This window comes from Ailuropoda melanoleuca, chromosome 16 (assembly GCF_002007445.2).
Source record: "Ailuropoda melanoleuca isolate Jingjing chromosome 16, ASM200744v2, whole genome shotgun sequence".
In the NCBI taxonomy this organism is placed as follows: domain Eukaryota; kingdom Metazoa; phylum Chordata; class Mammalia; order Carnivora; family Ursidae; genus Ailuropoda; species Ailuropoda melanoleuca.
In genome coordinates, this window is record NC_048233.1 from 29,222,948 (window position 1) to 29,245,011 (window position 22,064).

The following is a 22,064-nucleotide window of genomic DNA, read 5'->3' on the forward strand; positions in this document are numbered from 1 at the left end:
ATTTGTACTGCTTTTCTCTAGGGTGATGGATTGAAAATAATGCTAAGAAAAACAAGACATCATTCCTTCCTCAAGGAACTTCAAGTTGACTAGAAGCTATAAAAAAAGATGGAACTCAATAATATAAATACAGATTGGGATTGAAGTGAGGGAAAGATCATTTTTTTAATAAAAGGTATTTTTAGGCATAGATTGTGTGAGTGATGTATTCCTATGCAAAGGAAATGAAAAAATAATGAAGTTGAGAAAGTATAAGGATTCTTTGCATAAACAGACAATTTGGCTGGAACACTTAATTAACAGAATATTGTAGATGATAAGGCTGGAAGGATAGTTTTGGGTCATATTATGGGGGGATTTAGAAAGCAGGTTTAGAGATTAAGATTTAATATGCTGAGACAAGAAAAGGAAACAGGAGTAGCATGGACAAAGAGATGTATTAGGAAAATTTAGCTGTTCTCACTTTGACAGCACATATACTAAAATTGGAACAATACAGAGAAGATTAGCATGGCCCTTGTGCAGGGATGATATACAAATTCATGAAGTATTCCATACTTTTCAGCTTAAGAAACATAGTCAGTGATAACGTAATAGTGTTGTGTGGTGACAGATGATAGCTTGATTTGTGGTGAACATAAGCATAATATTTAGAGATGCTGAATCAGTATGTTGTATACTTGAAGTGAATGTGACGTTGTGGGTCAACTATACTCAAATAAAAATATTTAAAATAGAGAAAATTTGGCAGCAATGTGTCAGCAGACTGGAGTAGGAGAGACTCTTGAATTAGAGGGCCAGCCAGAAAGTGTTCATGTAGGTAGGAACTGATAAGGGTCTGAGTCCGCATAATGGAAATGCATTCAGGAGACAGTGGGGCTATCTACAGGACTGGCCACATTTTGTTTGGGTGGCACAGTGAGTGGAAGAGCCATGAATGAATTTAAGATTTTTTTTTTTTTTTTTTGTGATCAAGAGAATAGTGAGACTGTTAAATAGGAGTCAGGAGGAGAGTAGGAGGGGGAGATTTTGAAAAAGATAGGTTGATAATTTTAGTTTTGTATATATCATGGTAGAGAATTCCAGCAGGTTTTGGACATAGATTAAAAAGCCATATGTATGGATGGTTGAAAGCATAGGAAATTACAAGATAATTCAGGGATAGAAAGTAAACAAGAAAAAACAATTCAAGAAGAAAAAAATAGGTACATATTCTTGGAATTGGAATACATTGTGGTAAGAACTACCATAAAGGCAAAAGAAGGTGCCATAGACCTCTATCAGAGTTTTTTAGAGTCAGGAAAAGCTTCCCAAGGAAGAGAAGGCTAAGTTGGTATTTGCAGCACGATTAGGGGTTGTCAGAAAGAGATCAGGTGAGAGATAGAATGCTCTGTGGATTCAGGACAGTAGTCTCTTAGGCCAGACCTAGGAAGGCTCAGTGTCCTGTGAAGTTCCTCCCTTGGAATCTAATAACAAGGCCTACATATTCCTTTAGGCATAGATCTCTTATAACTTCAAGCTACTTTTTTTCCCCCAAAGAGGCTCCCAGACTTATAAGGTAATTATGTTTTAGAAGGTCTTGTACAACTCTGATTTTTCTTTAAGTCAAAACTGTATATCCAAATTGTCTTGCTAAGGCCTTTAAATTTATCTTGATTTCCTGGGTAATAAGCAGAGGGTTTAGTTAATAATTCCCACTATATTGGCTATAAGCCAAAATTTGGACCTATATTTATTAGTCTTAACTCCTGCCTTTTAAAAACCTTTTCTTGAAATATATGCTCTATCTGAAAATTCTCCCATGTTCATACATTTTTTTCCCATTTAATGTTTGCTATGCTCTTTGACAATTTGCTTTGTAATTTTTCCTAACATATTAAGGCGCATATCTGCTTTCATTTTTATTAGCTTTTGTAGCATCACTGGAGGCTTTTTTTTCTGAAAATTAACAAAGGGTTTAAAATTATTTTATAATTCTGTGAACAGTTATAAGCACAGCTTAGAATTTTTATAAGTGTAATAATAATACCAATACCAGTGATACCGAGGTATAGTCAAATACTACTACAAACATTGATACTACTGTATTAATGAATGTTAAGTATATTCTAAGACTGTCTTGTTCAGTATAGTAGTCACTAGTCACATGTGGCTACTGAGTACTTGAAATGAGGCTTAAACTAAAAATTGAGATATACTCGAAGTGTAGAATATGCATCAGATATAAAAGATGTTGCATTTCTGTTGGCAAGCACTGTTCTAGGGCATGCTAATAGAAGCTTTTAACTGTCCTTTAAGCTCAGAAATTACCCATATGGGGGGAAGATATTAATATTATTCCCATGTTATAGATGAGAAAGCAGGTCCCATTACAGCTAATCAGTGGAGGAGAAGCCATCTGTTCACTGTGGCTCAAACGGAGGACTGGTTTTCAAACAGAAGATAGAAGTTGTTGTTAGGCTCAAAGCACACATTTGAGAATTTGCCTCTGCCTTTGCTTTGATAATAACTTTTCCATTTCATACATGACACCTGAAGTTGACTTCATTATCACTGTCAGTTTTAAAGGCACAGAACCTTTCACATAGGTGTGCACTATTCAAGTGCATTGTCTATACCAAAATATATAATATACACCACAGTGTCTAATGTACTTGAAACTGGACTGAAATGCAAGGCTAAACAACTTACCTAGACCTGGAAGTTGTTGCAGAGACTAAATGAAGGGCCTCAGCTGCATGCTTTATTCTTATAATCTAGCTCTTATGTGTAAGCTAGGGTATTGTTAATATCTTTGTGATCCACTGGGATAAAACTTGGTACTAATTGGATTCCTAGCCTCTTCTAGTTTCTAACTGGAGCTTAGAGTTTTCGTTGCTCAGTAGATCCCTAGGTGGTGCTTTTTTGTAATGAATTATAGAAAGCTCCTTTGGGTCTAACTTTGATAGTGGTTCTGCCCCTGCATGGAGATGAGTCTCAGAGAAATCACACTTCAATTTTTTATGAAGCCGCTTCTTTAATTTTTTCTTTAGTCAAATGTTATCATGCCTATAGCTGTCCTCTAAGGTGGAAGAATTTGAAGAATACTCTCTAAAGAATCCTGATTCTTTTTTGTTCCTTCACCCTCAAGCTCCTAATAATAGCCACTATTGTATTCAGAGCCTGAGAGACTGTGCCTTCTTTCCACATGTCCCATGTTTACTTCTTCAAGTTTCAAGAGTGCCATGATACTTGGTGAATCAAGAATCCACTCCTGTATTATTAACATCACTATATGCAGTTGTACTCATTCTGTACTATATTCCTGGTGGTCACGATGAACCAGTTTTTAATATTTCGGACACAGTAGGAGCTGTTTTGCAACTTCCCTTGGGGAGTGTTGATCTGTTGATGTCCGTTCCATCCTAAGGCACATTTGTTTTAAATGTTAATATTGTAACACCAAAGAGACAATGATGCTTTGTTAAAATTTTATTTGAAGTGTCTTAGGAAGTATTAAAAATATTTGCCATTGTTTTTTTCTTGGAATACTTGTATTTCCTCAGCTAACCATGCACTGTTATATAATTAACCCTCTTAATAATTCTCAAGTTTTAGCAACTGTTTGCAATATTTCTAGAACAATTTATGAAATAAGCACTTAGAGTAGCACTTTCTCTATGCCAGGTACTGTTTTACATGCATTAGAAAATATTAATTCATTAATGCTGTGATTAAAAGAGTAAATATATTCTGGTGATGAATGAATTATGAAAAACTAAGTACATTCTTAAGTATAAAATATACTTTAAAAATTATTGTAGTAATAATATTTTCACTGATTAAAAAGCAAGTAGAAAAGCATGAAGCAGCATTAATATTGACTATATTTGAAGATCTGTTTTTAGGAGAATGAAAACTATCATTTATTTATCCTTGAAACGATCTACCTATTTTAGAATACTTTTTACTTCAGAAGGGTTTTTAATGGTTTGTAGTGTTTGAATATATATAATAGAACAAATGACTTAAGCAAGTGAAAAGCATGATCAGAAATAATTTAGAAGAATAAAAATATTTGTACTGGAGTCCATGAGGAGGTAGTCACAACATATAAACACTCTATTTTTTGATTCTCTTCCTTACCACAAAAGGGAAGGAACATGGGATGAATCATAATTTTTGTATGATAAAAAGTCAAATGAGTTTGTCTGGAAAGTCATTTTTTTCTTAGTACTAAAGTCTAGGATAATATTCTTTGGGGTCTCTTACATAAGAGATGCCAAGTGAAAACATATTTCCACGGTGAGAATGAGCATCTTCTAATGATATTACATGGTAACTCCACAAACACCTTTCTGGTAGTAAGCATGCTAACATAATCCAGGTACACTGTTTTACTACATGGAATTTAATAAATACAAAGCACACAGAACACCTAAAAATTAGTCAGGACACAAACCCCACAGGTGCTCACATTTTCAGACTTCACTGCTTTCAGCTGAGCTTCAGTATACCCTGGAGAGCAGTTAGTTTAAAGCAGTGCATTCTGGCTAGTGATTACACTTTCTTCCATTACTGGGGAGGAATCCTATATTTGGCAGATAGTTAATATGCGTTCTGCAACACTGAATGATATTATGATACTCATCCTTGCTATTCATGGCCCAACAAGGGTTAGTACCTCCAAGATTCTATTCTCCTTGAATTCAAGATATGCCTCTCTGTGTGTTCCATAGTACCATAAATAAGTTTTATCATAACCCTTATAATGGAAGTATGTTAATCTTAATTTTATTTCGTATTTTGGTCTGTCTTCTCTGGTCTCTGAGCTACTTGAGAGCAGGTGTCCTCTTATCACTGTAGTTCCAGCACCAGTACAGGCATGACACATTAGAAACTATTTGACATATATTTAGTAAATGAATGAATAAATGTGTGAATTAACTTACCACTGATTGGTATTTGCATTCAGACAAAGGACTATGCTTAACAGAGATCTCTAGGGATACCAATAGCAATGTCCTAGAACATATTTCTAAGTTTTATGATGATTTTATGAAGCTACTTTTCAGATTTTCTCTAATTATAGATAAAGTCATAGTCAGCCCGGAGGCTGTGAAGTCGGGGTTTTATTTTGACAGAGGCTCTGTTCCTCAGTTTTCCAGTACCAGAGAATTGATGGGTCATAATTTTTTCCAGGAGGGTTCAGTTTCATGCTGGTCAAATTTATAGGAGATGGATTTGTAAATCAGAATTCCAGTTTATTGATTTATAAGTGATATATGTTTAACTTAGAAATCAGAATCATTGGTGGCAGAGAAGAGAGTTTCATATAAATTATAAATTAGAAGATTGCATGATGAAGGCATAAAATGATTTTGGGTGCTCCTGAAGGTATATCTATCTGGGTATGGCAACCAAATGTATTACTTGAAAGGCATTTTTATGTAGGGTGCTGTCCCAGTCCATTAGCCAATTGATATTTCTAGTTAAGGGATGATGGAACCCAGATAGAGCTGACAATAACAGGTGGTCCATGAAAAAGCAGTTTCATAGTGGAGTAAGTGAAAAAAAAAGTATAGACTCCTCTTGGAGGCTCTCAATTGATTATAGGAATCTTTCCATAAAGAAATTTGATTCACTTAGTTTATATCTATCTAATGAATTTAATCATCAGTGAATCTAACCTTGGAAGAATTTTTATTGACCCACTCATGAACATTTATTTTAAAAAAACTGTAGGGCAATGAGTATGACAGACACTTTTCAAGGTACCTAGGGGACACATTTGTGAATCAGACCAACACATTCTGCTGTTTCCTAGCGCTAACAATGTAGTGGGATGGGAGTACCATGGGGTGGATAGTCAATAGAGAAGGAAGAAAAGGAACAAAAAGAAATTGTTTTGTGATATGTATTATAATGAAACTAAATAAGATACTGAGATTCTGAATCACAGGAAGGAACTTGCTTTAGATGGTGGCAGATGCAGGACTATGTCTACGAGGAAGTGAGGTATAAGCTGTACGGTGTATAAACAGTGAAGGCTGGGAGGGAGCCAGTCATGCAAAGTAAAGAGGATTCAGGCAGAGAGAATATCATGTACAACTGAAGGGTGTTCAGTGGAAACAATCTCAGAAAATACTGCTCTTTGTGTATAGAACCAACTGATAGTTCTGTGGGGCAAAGTTAAGTTTCAAATGAACAAACTCAGACCCCCAGAAGGACCTGAAAAAGATCATTCTTGGGGAAGACAGGATTTCTGCCTCACCTCTTGTTTCTCAATAAGAATAAAAGGAGTTTCTTTCTAGATGCCCCTTAGGAGAATTCGTCCTCGCTTTTGTGCCTAGTTTTTGCCTACATGTGCATCTCTCCCAAATGCAGGGGTCTCCCCTGAATTGTGGTCAATGGTGAATATGCTCTAGTTCTGGTCTATAAGTTTTCTTTTCTCTCTAACCCTCCTTCCCCTAATGTGACTTTCCCCCTCTTGGACTGTGCAAATTGTTGTTGTTGTTATTATTTTTTGTTCAGACGTTGATAATAATACAACCTTCTTGCATGGGTACAAGTGATGTGATGTTATTTGATATTTCACTGTGGTGACCTGGCTTCATTGCACGTTCCTACCTTGCCAGTCCTATGCTGTGACTCTTGGGTCAGGTTTCCCTCTCATCCCTGGATGGCTGAATGGAGTGTGGCCTTTTCTCCCCAAATGACTTCAAAAGCTAGAGTGCTCTAGTTTCATAATTCATGTTAAGCACCTCACTGATACCCAAAGAAAATGGTCTTTCACCTTTCATCTTGACTCTTAGCTTCTTCTTCAGTCACTGGCAGTCAGGAACTGCTGGACTGACCTGCAGTTCAAAGTTCAAGCTACATCAGAAATGAGAAACGCCATTTTGAGGACTTCAGAAATGGGAAAAGGGAGGGAGAACAGAAAGTACAATAAAAATCTAGAGGTGTGCCTTCAGGTGAAATTTAGTTCTGCTACTTTAAAAGGTCTCAGAGGAAAGGGAATCTAGTTGTGGAAAGAAAGCTCTGGAGAAGCAAACCTCACCTTGTTGGGAGAGACAAACAATGCCCCTACCCCACCTCCACCCTGCAAATTATGAGTTTTTTTTTTGTTTTTTTTTTTTTTTTGCGTATAGGGAACTCTTCCTCTGGTGATATGGCCAAAATCAGTAAACTTAATTGTAATATGTTAACAAAACCAACCCTAAAACTGAGTTCATTTGTTAAGAATGTGGGCATCTTGGGGCGCCTAGCTCAGTCAGCTAAGCATCTGACTCTTGATTTTGGCTCAGGTCATGATCTCAGAGTTATGAGATTGAGCACCACATTGGGCTCCAGGCTCAACAGAGAGTCTGCTTCTTTCCCTCTCCCTCTGCCCTTCCCCCTGTTCTCTCTCTCTTTCTCAAATAAATACATCTTAAAAAGAAAAAGAATGTGGGCATCTTTTCCTCCAACACTTACATTTCATAAAGACTTGAGATAGAATTTCTGTTTGTAATTTTCATTAAAATAATGGCTATTATTTTTCTTAGTTATACGAATAGAACCTAAAAATTTGACTTGGAATGCAGACATACACACACACATGAAAATAAGACACTCCCATAATTTTAACTGCCAACTGCTCTGTTGCCACAAATTTAATTGTTCTAAACATTTAACATATCTAAACATGCAAGAAAGTGGGGCAGAGGGACACACGTAATCTCATAGATCAGGTGCCTAAGTCTTGGTCCACATGGAACGAATATCACTAACTCAGTTTTTAAAAATCCTTATGGCAAATTACAGTTTCCAAGATTAAAGTGTTCCTTACTTTTTATATGAGAGCTTTATGGTACATCAGGAGGTGTCTTCAGAAAGGGAAGATCGCTTTGTAAAGTGACACTTAGATTCCAAAGTAGACTGATACCTTCATTTTATCTTCTTGGTTGGATGGTAGTTTTGCTCATCTTCAGTTTGTGGTTTCAAACTCAACTGCCCAGGGAGGCCAGGCAGGGAAAGGAAGAGAGAGAGAAAGGCGAAGGAGCGGGGGAGCCAGGGAACAGGGAGGCAGGGGGCAGGGAGGGAGAGCAGGGCCAGTGCAGCACAAGAAGACATGGTGAGGACTGCAGAGACCTGAAGTGTGCATGCCCCAGCCAGAGGAGGCAGCCTCAGGTTAGCTCCAGCAACTGCTATCATGTGGGAATGTGATTATTGAGTGCTGGATGTCCCACTTTCAAAGGGAAGCTGAAAACTCAAAATTTCACAGGAAATATCCTTGTTTTTAAATACTAGTAGCTCACTCATTTTTGTTGTTGTTGATTTTAACTGAGTGAAAAAAAAAACCCCAACTAGGTCAATGACTGTTAGTTTATAGTCTCTTAACTAGAGAGTAGAGATCGCTGATCTTGCTCCCGGATTTAGTGATTATTTTTTTTTATTTTGGGACTAGTCCACCACCATGGAATCTTTAATTATAAAGGCATTTCTGAATTTTTGTTAAATGAAAAAGACTAGGAGCTATGATCAGGAATGCAGAAAAGCTCAAAATCAGACAATGGTCAAAATTAAATCGCCATTTTAAAAAGAAGAAAACCTTTCTATGAAACTTATGTTCAAATTGCATTTTTTATTGATTCATCCCTTGAGAATTTAGTATTGAGGAACCTTCTGATGGAAATCAAGAGCAGTGATAACCTCCTCACCTGTAAATTATGCTAAAATGACCTTTTTTCAGATCATACACATTGACTTTAAAATGGAACCTTTAGATGTACTTTATTGAAATACTGATGTTCAGAAGACTTATGGCCTGAGTTATGTGAAAAGGATAGATATGGTAAAATTATAGAAAGTTATTATCAAATAGTATACATCAGCAAATACATATCAAGGGAATCATTAAAGTATAGGACTTAAGTGTTTTAATTTACACATTTTTTAAATATATGTTTTTCTGAAGTATTAGATCTCTAATAAGGAAAGCAGAGTTTTTGCACCCTTGGCAGCTTTTATATATGTTTCTATTAAGTCAGTGCATGTTCCTTGTCTTGTTTAGTCTATGATACACAGTTTCCTAGACATGTACGCTGTACGAAAATTTTTCATTTTTTAATATTGCCAAATTAAAATTGAGAACATTTCAGTTATTTATAGTTGGCTAATTGCAATTAATAAGCTATCACTTTTACCATTCATATTTGTCAGTAAAATATTAGCATGAAAATATCATGAAAATATTATAATAGAAATAGACATTTCTATTATAAAAGAAGAAACCCTTGCATTTAAAAAATTCTTCTGAATATTCTGCATGTAAATGATTTTCAGCAGCTATGTGAATGCTGATAAGGAAATACTTAGTCTCTATTAATACACATTGTTCTGAAGCTGGAAGAAATAGGTATATGTTAGAGTGAATTCAATCCATAGTTTCATCAAAGTGATGGATACTCAATTAATGGTCTTATTTTCCTCTTCTCATTTTTCTGCAGCAAGGTGTCGGATGACCTTGCATATACTTGATAATAATAAGTTTCATTTGCAGCTCTTTTTCTGAGAAGATGAAATGGTTAGATTGAAAAATATTTTTAAAAGGACTCATGTCACCTATTGTGATAAGTTTAAGTATCTATCTTATGATAGATTTCATGACAATCTGCTATATGCCAATGGTTGTATTTATAGTTCATATAAAATAATGATTAATTTCTATAATCTGAGGTAATTCTTCTAATGAGATGATTCAAAATTGAATTATTAATGCCATAAAGTTATCTTTAACATTTTTCTATCTTACACAGTACAAATAGATTTGAGCACTTAAATTTCAAGTTCTAAACCAAGTAAGCTGAAACTAAATTTAAGAAAATAATAAGAAATGGTAGAAATTTGGAGCTTGAAGAGTGTGTGGCCTATTAAAAACAAATGTTGGATTTGTGAAGATTAATGACAGGGAAGAATGAGAATCTCTGTGCAATAGAAATACCTATCATCTTGTGTGTATTATTAAAACATTGTTTCCTTTATTTCATTAGAACTAGTAAATGAGTGATAGGTAATGGTTTATTTTTTGTGTGAGGAATTACCTTGTATCACCCAAAGTCGCTCTGGGTTTGCCTGTATTTTTGTAATATTTTAAAAGCATAAAAGCTCTTTCATATTTATGACATTTGGTTCTCACATCACCAATTTGAAATATGTAGGGAATTTATTTGTATTCTTATTTTGCAAATGAAGAATTTGATTTGCAAGAAGGGCATATAGCTAATATCAGCAGAACCAAGGCTTGAACACATGCTCTTGGATTCCAAGTTCAATTGTCTTTCAGGGGGTTTAAAGTCCTTGTTCAACATTAGATACAAGATCAGTCTATTATTAAATAAGATTGGGCTCCAATCCAGGTCTTTTTACAAAAATAAAAATTCTTTTTTTTTCTTTTTTTTAAAGGTCTTTTTAAAAATTATTATGTTATGTTAGTCACCATACAGTACTTCATTAATTTTTGATGTAGTGTTCCATGACTAATTGTTTACATATAATACCCAGTGCTCACTGCGATACATGCCCTCCTAAATACCCATTACAGGGCTAACCCATCCCCCCACCCTTCTCCCCTCTGTAACCCTGTTTGTTTCCCAGAGTCTCTAGTCTCTCATGGTTCCTCTCCCTCTCTGATTTCCCCCCTCATTTTTCCCTTCCTTCACCTAAAGTCCTCCATGCTATTTCTTATGCTCGACATATAAGTAAAACCATATGATAATTGTCTTTCTCTGCTTGACTTATTCCACTTAGCATAATCCCCTCCAGTTCCACCCATGTCAATGCAAATGATGGGTATTCATCCTTTCTGATGCCTGAGTAATATTCCATTGTGTATATGGACCACATCTTCTTTATCCATTCATCTATGAAGGACATCTCCACTCTTTCCACAGTTTGGCTGTTGTGGACATTGCTGCTATGGACATTGGGGTGTATGTGCCCCTTCTTTTCACTACATCTGTATCTTTGTGGTAAATACCCAGTAGTGCAATTGCTGGGTCATAGGGTAGCTCTATTTTTTGCTTTTTGAGGAACCTCCATACTGTTTTCCAGAGTGGCTGTACCAACTTGCATTCCCACCAACAGGATAAGATGGTTCCCCTTTCTCCACATCCTCTCCAACATTTGTTGTTTCCTGCCTTGTTAATTTTTGCCATTCTAACTGGTGTAAGGTGGTATCTCAGTGTGGTTTTGATTTGAATGTCCCTGATGGCAAATGACGTTGAACGTTTTTTCATGTGTCTGTTAGCCAAAACTATAAATTCTGATTTTTTTCCTCACTATCTTATGCTTATTTTGGCATCTTCATAAAAGACTAAGGCCTTAGTTATCTGACTTAGAGCAAATTAATATGCTTCTCTCTGTAGGTTTTAAGTTTCCCTTTGGTAAAATCAAGACAATGGGACTTTTGATTTTTTGTTTCTTTCAGTGATCTAGTGTAAAGTGCAGTTGAATAAAAGACAGTGAACATTGTATGGGGAGAATACATCTTGGCAGCTTAAGAATCACATATGCTTAATATGCAAAGAAACGTAAAGAACAGCTTGCAAATAAGAAAAAAATATGCACATTAAAAGTATGCAAAGGATACAAATAATTCACAGAAGAATTATAAAAATGACCAATAAACATATGAAAAGACACACAGCCTGTCTGGCCATCAATAATACGATTTTTTCCAATAGATTAGCAAATATCAAAAATTGTTGTTATATGAAATGTCAATAAAGATGTGGAAGAAACAGATTCTCATTATATTGTTAGTAAAAACAAAATGGTAACTTGATTTAGAGGGTAATTTGGCATGATTTATCAAAAAAATCAAAATGTCATACCTTTCAGGTTTTTCATTCCTAGATATCTATTAATGGAAATGTGTGTATATGTAAATGAAAAGATATATGTGAGAATGCTTATTACAGCCTTGTGTGAAATACTAAAAAGTTGGAAACAAGCTGGGGTGCCTGGGTGGCTTAGTTAAGAGTCCAACTCTTTTTTTTTTTAATGATTTTTTTTATTATATTATGTTAATCACCATACAGTACATCCCCGGATTCCGATGTAAAGTTCGATGCTTCATTAGTTGCGTATAACACCCAGTGCACCATGCAATACGTGCCCTCCTTACTACCCATCACCAGACTATCCCATTCCCCCACCCCCCTCCCCTCTAAGAGTCCAACTCTTGGTTCTGGCTCAGGTCATGATCTCAGGGTTGTGCGATTGAGGCTAGGTCAGTCTCTACACTCAGTGGGGAGTCTGCTTGAGATTCCTCTCTCCCTCCACCTCTGTCCCTCCCCTCACTAGCACTCCCTCCCCTCACTTGTGCTTGCTCTGTCTCTTTCAAAAAAATAAATAAGATCTTATAAAAAGAAAAGTTGGAAACAACCTAAATGCCCATCAATACAAGGAAAATGAAATAAATTATGCTTCATATATGCCACAGCATATTAATCATCAGATAAAAAATGAGGTATATGTGAGCTGTCATAAAAATACTCTAAAATACAGTAAATGAACAAAATAAACTCTAAGACAAAATATGCAATATGATTATGTTTATATAATTTCACCCCCCAAAAAAAACCACGCAACCTAAGTATATATTTTATACATATGTAAAATCACAGAAGGAGGTGTGACAAATATCCACCAAACCATTGCTAGCATTTTCCTTTGAGAAAAAGAATAAACTTGGGGGTTGGGGTGATAGTATGATAGGTAGTTCACTTTCACTATGTATACTTCTATATTTTTTTTAAAAAGTGTAACCAGGGATGTATTTATATTTTATATCAGATACATTAATATTTTAAAATTTGGGCTTATTATTCTCCATTCATTATATGAAAAGGATCATGATATCAACTTGTCCCTTTACTGGCAATTTTAATTTATTCCCTTGGTTAAGATGATGTCTGTGGTATTCCTGTCAAATATACATAACCTGAGTATGATTTTGAGGAAAAATCCCCAGTTGTTGGAGAAGTTCATGTAGAGGACATGACCGTCGGTTGACCCTCAAGCTGGACCTGGACAATTGGAGTTTCTTCACCCTCCTCTCTGTCCTCAGAATGTATATTCTGCCCACTATTCCCACACTAGGAGCTGTTTCAAAGACATGGACTTGAGAGAATAAGGTGTTCTTGAGACCATGTGGGCAGTGTACATGACTGAACCCAGTTAAGGCCTCTGTATAAACTTTTAAGTTAAAGTTATCTTGCTGCAGCCCAAGACAAGCCATGTATGTAAGTTCCCTTGTTTATTAAATCTGCCACCTACCAAACTGAAGTGGACCGCTGCTTTGTTCTCTCCTTGCCTTTCATGGATGGGGGCCAGTTTTTGAACCAACACCTATTTGTGAGACTTTTCTTAAAAAATATCAAAGTGAAGAATGCAAAAACAGATGGGTGGAACTGTTCTAGATTAAAGAGACTGAACAGACATGGCAATGAAATACAAAACATGATTTGGGATTTTCTTTTGCAATGAAAGAACAATATTGCAACAAATAGAGATATCCAAATTAGGTCTATAGGTTAAAACGTACTAGTTAATAATACTTGGTTATATAAACATACTAGTATAAAATTCTAGGGTCGTCCTTTCTTCCTTTCAAAATTTGACTGTACTATTACACTGTCTATTAGCAAGAGAGCTCCTGTAGATAGACTGAGGCCAACCTAGCATGTGAATTTTTGTATTCGTACCTGGATGTCTGTATGATTCTCCCTTTGGTCCTTATGGTTCAATAACTTCCAGAGGTTATGTCCCAGTGCTGACCTTATTGTATTGATTTTTCTTGGAACATGATATACTTCTTTGATCTGCAGACTAAAGTCATCATTTCAGGATTGTTCTCTTCTATTTTAGATTGAGTATTTTTTTTCTGATCTTCAGTTCTTCCCCCCCCCAGGAAAACATCAATAATGCACTTGTTAGATCTCTTATGTTCTATGTCTATTATCATTTATACTCAATTTTAAATCATTGTCCTTTTTCATGTTTTCTGGGAATTGCAGAATTCTATTCATTATATTCCTGACTCTGCATGTGTGTGTGTGCACTTGCATGCGGGTACTAATCTAGCTTTAGTCTCTATTGTGTTGTTTTTCCTTTTACTCTTCTGTTCTGAGCTCATAAGCTCCCTTTTCACCTCTTTCAGTAGTCTCTTCTTGAACATTGAACCTGCTCCTTGATCTTTAAAAAATTTGTTTTAAAGAAAGAATTCAGAGCTATAATTTCTTTGAGGGACTAGAAATTCTTTGCCTGACTTTTCACATTTCATTGGGTTAATTTTCATTTGGTTTGTGTTCCTCATCTGCCTCTTTTCATTCCTCCCTCCAGTTTAATGCATGTTCCATATTGGTTTCTTTCTGATTATGTTTAATCTGCAAATGAAATTGCTTAATGTCTGGAAGAACAGAATGAGAGCAAGAGAGGAGATATGGGGAAAGAGGAGATCTATGACTGCACGCACTTACCATTTGTGGCCTTGTGGAGACTTTCATCAAATCTGTCATTTTATTACTTTGCTTTTTTAATCTGGGTCATATCAGTTTTTCTAGGAGGATGATATGGCTCAGAACAAGGTCCCTTGGGCATGGATTGGCTGTATTTTAATCTGGTAATTTTTGCCCATTCTTCCTCCCAATTACTAATTCATGTCTGGTGATCTTTGCTCTACTGAGAATTTAGGGGATAAATAATAGAAATGTGGCAGCATGATTCAATCCTTAATGTTTAATGATGTAGGAATATTTAAAGGAATCAAATCTTTACAGGACCGCACATTCATCCTTTAGATTTCAATGTTCCAAACAGAGTCATAGCTTAAACTTTTTTAGATTGAGGTACTCATTTGGTGGGGTGGGGGGGAATTCTGTACTTGCAAGAGCTCTAGTAGGCACAAGTTGACTCTTAGCACTTCTCTTTTTGGTCCAGAACCCATCGTGTTTGGCAGGTGAACTTCATTGTATGAGTTTTGGAATTGAGAGAGTTAATTTATTGAATATGGATTATTTTTTCTGTTTTTCATTCCTTTTATTGTTTTTAGTGAGGTTTTTGTTGTTTTGTGGGAAAGTTATAAGAACAAATAAAAATGGTTTTATTCAACACTGTAAACATAAAGTTATTTGTGAGGTAAACTGTTATTTTCTGTCTTTATCTTCTTTAAATTTAATGAAGTCTATAGAAGCTGAATGTGAGTCATAACAAGTGAAATTCAAGAGTTTGATATCTCGGAGGAAATAAAAGTAGTTTGATTCAGATCTCAAGTGAACTTTACAATCTTACTTGGGTTTATAGGCAATATACTGTATGCTTATGAATATGTATTAACTACAACACAGATTGCTTGAAATTTTTAACTTAATTTTGTAGTAGCAGACGGCCTGAATCTATAATTATGCTACCATTTACTGTTGTGTAAAACTCCACTTGATGCTAATTATACTTAATGATTATAGTTCTTAACAATAATTACAGTACAAAATCTGTAAAGCAGAATTCTCCTTACTCATTTGGTAGGCTGGATTTTCAGTAAGAACAAGAGATCTAAAACTTTAGCAGCATGAATGTCCCAGCCATAAATTATATTTAGCATCTGAATACTACCCAGACTAAATAATTTAGTGCTACATTCGAATTATATAGTGGACTTCATGGTGAGTTCCATATGCCTTTCTTCATCAACATCATTTTATTTTTACAAGGTAATGATCAGAGACAAATAACTTTTACAGCTGTAAAAATAAAAAAAAATACAGACAGAATTTAAGTACTAGCTTTGGTAGTAGCAGCTGTCACAATTCAGACCAGTTCCCTCATAAAGAAAAATAAATATGGAGAAAATAATTATTTCAATGCTATTTCAACTTAAACATAAGGCCTGTAACTCTAAAACTCCTAGGAGAAAGCAGGGAAGAAGCTCCTTGACATTGGTCTTAGCAGTGATTTTTTTGGATATGACACCAAAAACACAACAGGAAAGCAAAAATCAGTTAAGTAGAACTACATCAAACTTAAAAGCTTCTGGACAGCAGAGAAAATTGACAAAATGGAGACAACTTACAGAATGGGAGAAACTATTTCCAAACGATACACTGAATAAGGAGTTAATACCCAAAATATATAAAGAACTTATACAGCTCAGTAACAGCAACAACAACACAACAATAACAACACAAAACCCCAAATAATCGGATTTAAAAATGGGCAGAGGGGCGCCTGGGTGGCACAGCAGTTAAACGTCTGCCTTCAGCTCAGAGCATGATCCCGGCGTTATGGGATCGAGCCCCACATCAGGCTCCTCTGCTATGAGCCTGCTTCTTCCTTTCCCACTCCCCCTGCTTGTGTTCCCTCTCTCGCTAGCTGTCTCTATCTCTGTCAAATAAATAAATAAAATCTTAAAAAAAAATAAAATAAAAATGGGCAGAGGAACTACATAGACATTTTTCTTTTTTCTTTTTTTTTAAAGTTTTTATTTATTTGACAGAGATTGAGAGAGAGTGTGTGTGCACAAGCAGAGGGAGTGGCAAGCAGAGGGAGAGAGAGGGAGAAGCAGACTCCCCATTGAGCAGGGAGCCCAATGTGTGGCTCCATCCCAGGACCCTGGGATCATGACCTGAGCAAAAGATAGATGCTTAACCTGACTGAGCCACCCTGTTATCAAAAAAATAAGAAATAGGTGTTGGTGAGGATGTGCAGAAAAGGGAACACTCATGTATCATTGGTAGGAATGTAAATTGGTGCAGCCCCTTTGGAAAATTGTATGGAGTTTCCTCAAAATATTAAAAATGGAACTAACATACAGTCCAGTAATTCCACTTCTAGGTATTTATCCAAAGAAAATAAAAGCACCAATTCAAAACTATATAATGCACCTCCCTGTTCATTGCAGCATTATTGATAATAGCCAAGACATGGAAGCCACCTAAGTGACCATCATTAGAAAGATCTCTCTCCCTCCCTCTCTCTCTCTCTCTCTCTCTCTCTCTCACACACACACACACACAATGAAATATTACTCAGCCATAAAAAGAATGAAATTTTGCCATTTGAGACAACACGGATGGATCTTAAAGGTATCGTGTTAAGTGAAATTAGTCAGAGAAAAGCGAATACCATATAATTTCACTTATATATGGAATCCAAAAAACAAAACAAATGAGCAAACCAAATAAAAACAGACTCATAGTTACAGAGAACTGATTGATGGTTGCTAGAGAAGGGGGAGGGCAGCAAAATGGGTGAAAGGGATCAAGAGTACAAACTTCCAGTTATAAGATAACTTAAGCTTGGAGAGGTAATGTACAGCATGGGGAATATAGACAATAATATGTTAGCTTTATGTGATGACAAATAGTAATTGGACTTGTGTTGATCATTTCATAATGTATAAATGTCAAATCACTATGCCGTACACCCGAAACTAATATAATATTGTATGTCAATCATACTTCAATTAACAAAGAAGGAAATCCTGCCATTTGTGACAACATGGAAGGAACTTGGAGACATTATGCTAAGTGAGATAAGTCAGATAAAATCAAATACTATACGATATCATTTATGTGTGGAATCTAAAAAAGCCAAACTTGTAAAAACAGAGAGCAAAATGCTGGTTATCAGAGGCTGAGGTGTGGGGGAATAGGAGATGCTGTTTAAAGGTACAGACTTGCGGGGCGCTTGGGTGGCGCAGTCGTTAAGCGTCTGCCTTCGGCTCAGGGCGTAATCCCGGTGTTACGGGATCGAGCCCCACGTCAGGCTCCTCCGCTATGAGCCTGCTTCTTCCTCTCCCACTCCCCCTGCTTGTGTTCCCTCTCTCGCTGGCTGTCTCTGTCAAATAAGTAAATAAAATCTTAAAAAAAAAAAAAGGTACAGACTTGCAACTAGTAGATAAATAAGTCCTAGAGATCTAATGCAGAACATAGTGATAATAGACAACAACATTGTATTAAAAACATCAAACTTGCTAAGAGACTAGATTTTAATTGTTTCCTACACACATACACACACCCCCCACAGATAATTATGTTACATGATAGAAGTGCTAGCTGATGTTACAGTGGCAATCATATTGCAATATAAATATATCAAACTAGTATATTGTATTCCCTAAACTTATTCAATATTATATGTCAAATATATTTTAATTAAAAAGAAAAACTATTTAAATCCATTGTAGAACAAAGGGGATAGCCCAGAACGAATAGGTCAGAAACAGAAAAACAGAGGCCCAGAAAGGTGAGGCAGCCATTTGTGGCCCTTTTCTTCTGGGTTCTTTGTCGGGGGAGGGGGGTAGGGGGCTGGGAGGAGGTGTGTGGGAAGAAAATAAGTACCTGTGGCAGCCTCACTGAGCAGTTGGTGTCCAGAGGCCCCAGAAAGAGGAGTTGCAAAACTCCTTGCTTTGAATGACCCCAGAACAACTGCATAATAGCAGTAAGGATCACAAAGAAGTAGCCATGGTTCTCTCAGATGACTCAGTTTAGATTCACCTTAATTCATGGAAACTGGATTGAGGAGACTCCAGGCTGCTAGTGGCCCCAGGTATCTGTCTAAAGCAAAGATAATTCTTTCTAGAGGAACATAACATCATCTTAGCCCTCAAAATATCATTTCCACAATTTTGCAAATAGAGTACTTGTTCACCATAAGACATAATTTGGAAACTGAGAAAGTAAGATAGCACAAAAGAAAATAAACAGAACTGGTGGACAATAGAAAAAGCTGGGTAAGGACTCCTGCTTTTGGACGTATCAGACAAAGAATAAAATATAGAATGTTTAAGAGCATTGGTCAATTCAAGGGCATAAAGCCAATTTAAAAAAATTAAAATCATACTTAATAGTAATTACCAGATTGCCATTATGATAGAAATTAATAACAAAAAGACAATTAGGAAATCCCTGTGTTTGGAAAGTAAGGAATATATTTCTAGATAATTGGTAGGACCAAAAAGGAATCACAATGAAAATCAGATAACATTTGAAACTAAATGATGATAAAATAGTACCTAATAAAACTTGTGAGGTGCAATGAAAGCATTACTTAGAGGGAAATTATAGATTTAAGTAATATGTTAGAAAAGAAGGAAGGCCAATAAGCAATGAGTGAAAGAAGAAAAAGAATAATCAATTATACCAAAGGCTATAGGAGAAGAAATAGTAAAGATAAGAGTAGAAATTAGTTAAATAAAAAATGAGCATATAATAAAGAGTATTAATAAATCCAAAAGAGATATGATTATTGAGAGAGTGGGATAAAGCATAAATAACTAATATCAGGAATGCAAAAAAGGTATCATTGCAGATCCTGCAGACATTAAAAAGAACAAAAGAGGAAATTAGAAATAAAACAACTTTATAAATATAAATTTAAAAATTTTGTGATATATATAAATTCCTAAAAATGCATTCTAACAAAACAGATGAAGAAATAAAAATCTAAATACCATAATACTAAAGAAACTAAATCTATAACATAATCCATAATTATAAACACAATGCCTACAACTCAGTGTTGTAAAGCTTAAACAATGGAATCTACCAAATACTTAGTCTTGTACAATCTCTTCCAGAGAATATAAAAAGCAGAAATATTCCTCAATGCATTTTATGAAACCAGAATGATCTTGATATCAGAGTCTGACAAGAATATAAAAGAAGGAAAATTACAGGATTATCTCACACAAGAAGATAAATGAAAACATCCTAAATAAACAGAAAAACAAATCCAGAGTAATAACGTACATGAGATGTGTGTGTATGTATGTGTAGAGAGAGAATAAGTTATGTGTGTATGTATGTAGTACATACATATCTGGTATGCTATATGGAATTTGGAATGAATACCTGTTTATTCATGTCTAGTAAATCAAGACTACATATAAATCAACATCAGAAATTGATTCAATTTTATAACAGACTAGTAGCAATGAATTTGACTTTAGGCATTAAATGTTCATAGGGTCAATTACCATTTTGATTCTCACATTGGCTTTTTTAGAATTTTTGTCTGGTTAATGCCAGTGTCTTTGCCCATGTAACACCTAGATAATTCACACTTTTGTTTATAGATATGTTCCTGTGTAAGTTAGAGAATGCTAATTGTCCTCCACTTCTTTCATTATAACTCTTAACAGACTTTTAAGAAAGTGATCTTTCTATATTTACAATGTCTTTGCAAACTTTCATTTGAAATTTAAATAATCCTTTGAACACTTCTGAAAAATGTGACTTACTGAGTATTACAGAATTGTCAGAGATAACATAATTAATGCTTGTTGTTGCTTTCACCGATCATATTCTTTCAATAACTTTTCTTATAAATTTGCCAGAGAAAGTAGTGAAAAATAATTTGAGCTCCAACTCGCAATATTTAAAATTGCTTAGTTGTTATATACAAAATAGCTTAATTGTTGTTTACTATTTAGCTACCTATTGGAAATAGAGTAAGGCGTGAATGAAATCTATGGTGTTTATAATGATGATAAAATAGAATATACTTATTTGATGCATAAATGTTTAAAAATATTTTTATATGTGTGTCATCAAGATGGGACTTTATGCCTTGATATATTTTCAGTAAGTTTGCAATTCAGCGAAGTCAATATGATGAAAAAGTAGAGTAGTTTTCTGAAATTAACATTTAGTTTTCTTTAGAATATGGCAGACATCAAGTATTTTGAGGAATGACTTGCAAAGTGTACAACCCCCAAAGCAGATAATATGCAGTTAATGAAAGCAGTGAAAATCTATGATATTCACGGACACAGACCTCACTTCCAATTAAACAGTTTATAGATTTATATGAGTTTTAGGTAAGAAATTTTCAACTGCACATAACAGAAAACCTTGCATTAAACTGGTTTAAAGCACGAATAAGTTTATTATCATATATAATATGGCAATCCACAGGTAGGGAATGCTTTAAACATAGTACAAATTAGTGACTAAGTGCTGTCAGCAGATATCCAGGATCTTTTGGTTGATCAGCTAAGCTCTCTCCAGAACTAGCTTTATCCTAAGGCTGATTCCTCCTTCATGGTGGTAAAATGGCTTCTTCGGCATTTTGGACTGTTCGCTCTTTTTTTCATGTGTAGTATGGAAGAGTCAGAAAAATATACATTTTCCAGCTCTGAAACATCAGTCCATTAAGTTTTCTCACATACACGTGTTTGGATAAATAATATATACCATGGTAATGTCCTTAGATCATAAATTTAGACAAAACAGAATCAATCCAAGTCCAGGGATTGGGAGTGGTTCATCTTCTTGGAAACTCACGGATGAGTGGGTGAGATAGGATATCTGAATAAAATTAAGCTTCCACTAGGAAGGAGTAAGTGAAAAGATGAGGCACTAATAAACAGTTTCTGCTAGTTCCCACTATAATCATGTATTGAAAAGTTAAAGGAAATAACAAGATATCAGTAAGCAGTATGAGCGGTATTGGCAAATATATTTTGGGTAAAATAGTAAAAATATTTATGAGACACAGAGTCTTTTTGTAAAATCTAAAAGTTTAACCAAGAAGCATTAACTAAAGGCTTTGATTGCCGTAGAGGTAGGGATGTCTTCATATATTGCCCCAAGGACATATTAGGTGTTTGTCAGGGGGTTTGGTACTAATTGCTGCAATATGGTCATAGATGCCTATTAAGTTTATTTTACTGTATGGCCCATATGATTTATCCTTCTGAGTGTTCTGTGTGTATTAACTCATCTAATTCTCATAACAACCTTAGGAGGAAGTTACTATTTTATCTATTCCATGTTACAGGTGAAGAACAAGAAAAACAGGAGATAGAATAAATTAGAATAAATGCATTTGAAATACATACACATCTTTTAATAGCCTTATTACTCATTTTGTTAAAATACTTACAAACTGTCACAAAGTGGTTAGCGTATGAGTTAACAAAACAGCCATTAAAGCTAGACTATGGAGGTTTAAATCTTGGGTCCACTAGCCTACTGTGTGACCTTGGTAAAATAAGTTAATCTTTCAGGGTGCCTGAGTGGCTCAGTCAGTTAAGTGTC

General features: G+C 35.3%; 1 non-coding gene across 1 annotated transcript; it reads left to right on the forward strand.

Annotated features, from left to right (window-relative positions):
* The first annotated feature begins 455 nt into the window (after positions 1–455).
* Positions 456–562, forward strand: LOC117796875. The gene has a single exon (XR_004621576.1). It is a non-coding gene; the product is annotated as a U6 spliceosomal RNA (small nuclear RNA).
* The last annotated feature ends 21,502 nt before the right edge of the window (positions 563–22,064 follow it).